Source organism: Pinus tabuliformis, chromosome 4_1, assembly GCF_031772625.1.
Source record: "Pinus tabuliformis cultivar Carrire ecotype Pingquan chromosome 4_1, CPIR1, whole genome shotgun sequence".
NCBI lineage: Eukaryota > Viridiplantae > Streptophyta > Pinopsida > Pinales > Pinaceae > Pinus > Pinus tabuliformis.
The window spans coordinates 731687378-731691988 of NC_142303.1; the positions used below are offsets into that span (position 1 = coordinate 731687378).

Genomic DNA, 4611 nt, shown 5'->3' on the forward strand with positions numbered 1-4611 from the left:
CCAGATACGGGAATTGGATGGACATAGGCACGGTCAAAAAATTAACTGAGCCCATATCCGTCGGATTCCTGAATATTCGGAGAATCAACCATCGACATAAAAATGACCATATTACAACAACCACATATTACAACAACCACTTACACGTGTGGAATGCAAACGTGCACCGCTCGTTGATAATCGTCCCCTTTTATCTTCAAATAATGGCTTTCGAACAAAATTGTGACCTCCGTATGCAACACCAGCCAATTGCAGCGACCACTTACACGTTTGGAATGCAAAGATACGCTGCTCGTTGATAATCGTCCCCTTTTAAAGCTAAGGACGGTAAATGTGACGCTTGAGGAGGTCCCCTTTGCTAAGGTGTTCCGCTCTCGAGGATTGTTGTCTTTTTAAACCTGCGACTGCTGGGACTGTGTGAATGTTTATTCTTAAAAATGAAATTGAGTTGAATTTGACTTCAAAGCTTCCTTAATTATAACTTTGATTAATAATTAATTTTCGAACTAAAAGAGAGTAAACTCATTTTTGTTTTTTGAAGTTATATCCCCATTATCTTAAAATAACCAAATACCAAGATACATTTATTATATACCTCTTAAAATATCCAAATACCAAAACCAAGATACATCTATTATATAGTTATTGGTTTTACTAAGTTTATTATGTGAAATCTTAATTTGCCATAAGGGTAACCAGATAAATTGACTTTCTACTGAGCAAAAAGTATATTTAAAACAAGGAGCCACTGCCGTGGCAGTAGTCCCTGCCGAGGTCTGCATGAAGATTGCAAGTTAGCTAACAGCAAATGGATTGCATCAAGCAGGAGCTGGACTGAATTGCAGAACTTGGAAAAGTTGGCCTGGCGGAAATTGTCCCAAGTCTGGAGAGGATGGGAGGCAGAGGTCAAGGAATAAATGGACTGTCATTCAATCCTTTTATTACTTCACTTTGTTTCCTAACGCTTGGGCATTCAATGCCCGTGATACCAAGCAAAATTGAAAGGGCTATATGTATGCTTTTTTCACCTATGTTGGAGGTGGGGGGCTCCTGCCATTTTCAAACAACATAAACGAAACCATTATGAACTTAAAGAAGCTTTATTTGAATGAAGATGCTAAACAGAAATGCACAGAATCATTTAGGAACAGGGTTTGGAGATACAAAGTGATCGAATTCAGCCCTTTCAATAATGCTCAACCATAAATAAACATTCTGTTGAATCTTGACTGAAAAATTAATTGCCTAGACTGAAAAATATCTTCAAATCTTAAAACCAATAATTCATATAAATCGATAAATCGATCTTTAAATCATTTCACAGTTGATGCAAATATTACATAGTAACAAAATAGCTATGGGGCCAGTTTCTTGACTGGCCTACATGCTGCAGAGCAGCGACCATTTGCATCCATCTGTCCAGGTATGACAAGAACCATTATGAACTTAAAGAAGCTTTATTTGAATGAAGATGCTAAACACAAATGCACAAAATCATTTAGGAATAGGGTTTGGAGATACAAAGTGATCGAATTCAGCCCTTTCAATAATGCTCAACCACAAATAAACATTCTGTTCAATCTTGACTGAAAAATTAATTGCCTAGACTGAAAAATATATTTAAATCTTAAAACCAATAATTCATATAAATCAATCTTTAAACCTTAAAACCAGTAATTCATATAAGTCGCTCAAGGCAGGCAGGTACTCTCAGCCGTAAATCATTTCATAGTGGATGCAAATATTACATAGTAACAAAATAGCTATGGGGTCAGTTTCTTGACTGGACTATGTCAGAAGCACTTCTTGCTGCATCAGTTGCATCGGCAAGAGCAATTCCTATGTCTGCCTTCTTTAGCCTGCAATCATTTAACAATCTCGTACTTATGCTCTACAATGACCAGTCAAAATCAGGAAGGATATGGAATCAAACACTAATTAAGGAAATGAAAAAATAAAGGTATTTGAAAAAACATAGAAGTAAAAGATAATTGTTGCTCACCAGGGAAAACATCAGCAAAACCATCAGCCTTCTCTATCAGTTCATCAACTGGTGAAGCTGCAATTGATTCATCTTTGTCCTGACCTAGTAAAGAGGATGATGGATACATGTTTGTACCCATGCCCAGTCGGCGACCTGTCTCCTTGGCAATAGCTAATTGATCTCCTAATGAACATTTGCAAGTAAATAGTTAAATGTCGGCTCGCTGCATTACAAAAACAGTAGTGAAACTGATGACACCATAACCTCACGATACCTGTGATCATTTTGACATTTACACCAAGATTAAGAGACCTTGTGATTGTTTCAGCACTGTCATGGCGTGGGGGATCAAAAAGAGGCATCAATCCTGCAAACATTTTGAGATAGCTATAAAGATATACATAATCAACAAGAAGAACTTATTGGGAAGATTTAGCCCACAGATAAAGCAAAAGAAGCCATATTATTAACCTGATATGCAACTGCAAGAGAGCGAAGTCCTCGTTTAGCAAACTTGTCAATAACTGTATGAACTCGTCGGTCAATTTCTGGCTTATTATGTGCGAGGTTAAGAATCTAGTAGAAAGTATTTGGTCATTTCAGTTTTAATAGAATGTGTACAAATAAGTTTTGAAGCAGTTTCTAAACAATACAGCCCATTACCAAGCCTAATGAAGAAGGTCAAACATCCAAAGAACAATACGTGCTCTGGAGCACCTTTACTAACTCGATGCATTTTCCCTTCATTGTCAATATAAGTGAGAGTTGTCCTCTTGTCAGATGGATTAAAAGGAAGAAAATGGACCTCTTGAATGCCTGCCGGTGCCTTTTACATCCATAGATATTAAAACCCACAACAAAAGATACAAATCAGTAAAATAAGCATAGGCCTGCTTATCAACTAAAATTTAATATGATGACATAAAAAAAATACTTGCCTCCTTAGGATCCGCAAGCATCCCAACAATTGCCGCGTCAATGGCATCTTGATTCTCTGTTCTGGATGCTCTTGCAGCTATCAGGACAACATCATCAACCTATTCATGACAACAATTAGTAATTGATACTTGTTTGAAGGAAACTAACAGTACTGGATCATCCAATATTACCACAGACCCTAACTAGCCAATTTGGTACAATTGCAGTATCACCAAAAATTATATATTTATGAAATAAGAGAAAGGACAAAAAAAGAATCAGAAGCCCAGAATAAATAGCAATCTTTTGGAAGTGGCCAACTTGGTTTGTACTGTCCACAATATGTGCTGCTTTACCAAAAAAGGTATGGACCCCAGTAGCAATGACAACACATTCAAGGTCACCCTGTTTGCAAGTAGAGCCAGAATAAACCCCATCGTCGGGACCCTTTGTTACTGGTAATGACTCACCAGTGAGGGCAGACTACACACATTCAAAAATATTGTCATAAAACGTGGCTCAGGAAAAGTACCAAAACAGTCGAAGTTAATCCCAGAAACCATATAAAAGCATACCGAAAATTCTAGCACTTGTAATCAGAAATAAAAAGTAAAGAAAAGGATTGGGTTAAGACCTTATCAATCTTTAAAGGATCTGCTTGAAGAAGACGCGCATCTGCAGGAACAATATCTCCAAGTTTGATGCTGATTATGTCACCAGGAACAAGCATCGTTGCATCTTCTCCACTCCATTGTCCATCTCTAAGAACCTGTTAAGTTCAAAGTCTTAAGTCATTGACTAAGGAATTTAAAAGTGCAGCACCCATGATCTTAAGAGGATTCTGAACATCCAATTGCATGCTTCCCCACAAAACCAAGGATAGAAAACTGAAAATATCGGGGCTGCCACTCATACAAAAGATAGTGAACAGACCTTGTTCTTTGGAGCCAGCCGAGTCATCAATGGCGCAAGAGCATTGCCAGCATTGTTTTCCTCTATGAAACTTATGGTAGAGTTTATAACAAGGAATGTTAGAATACCAACAAAATCTTGCCAGTTAGGAGGTTTTCCCTGCAAAGATACAATTTACATGATTAAAGCCTCAATTAAAAAGAGCGGATAGGGTATGTCGTGACTGATACTGGCTACAAGAGAGAAATATTGTGACACGGTAGAACAAGAAGCCATCTTCTTTTCCGATAATATGCACAGGAACCATAAGGATGAAGTAATACTATGAACTGGCTATGGGGCTAGTTTCTTGACTGGCCTACATGCTGCAGAGCAGTGACCATTTACATCCATCTGTCTTATGCTGTCTAGGATGATAAAGAAGACAAGAGCCGTTGGAAGGTGATATTCCGAGTTATATTCAATGGCTTAGTTTGCTCTTTCACTGGCGGCTTTCTCAGAACCTGTAAATTTGACAAAATGCACTTTATAATATAATTCAAATAAGAGACTTTGGATGGAATATTGAACTTTTGAAATAGGAATTCAGTCATTCAAAACTATCATCAGCATGATACTTACAAGTAGTAAAGTTGAACTCTGAACTATGTGTTCAACATTCAGGGCATATTTCCAAATTATTGTCCAGAAATAACTTAGTGCCAACAATAATATTTATCATAAATAGGTCTGATATTCAGAAGTTTGACAATGTGTCCTCAAAAATGTGACTTGTTATAGATTGTCGTAGATTCCTA

The 4611-nt window shown here is 37.3% G+C and overlaps 1 pseudogene; it reads right to left on the reverse strand.

Annotated features, from left to right (window-relative positions):
* Window positions 1–1771: 1771 nt before the first annotated feature.
* Window positions 1772–4090, reverse strand: LOC149178219 (plasma membrane ATPase 3-like; annotated as a pseudogene).
* Window positions 4091–4611: the final 521 nt, after the last annotated feature.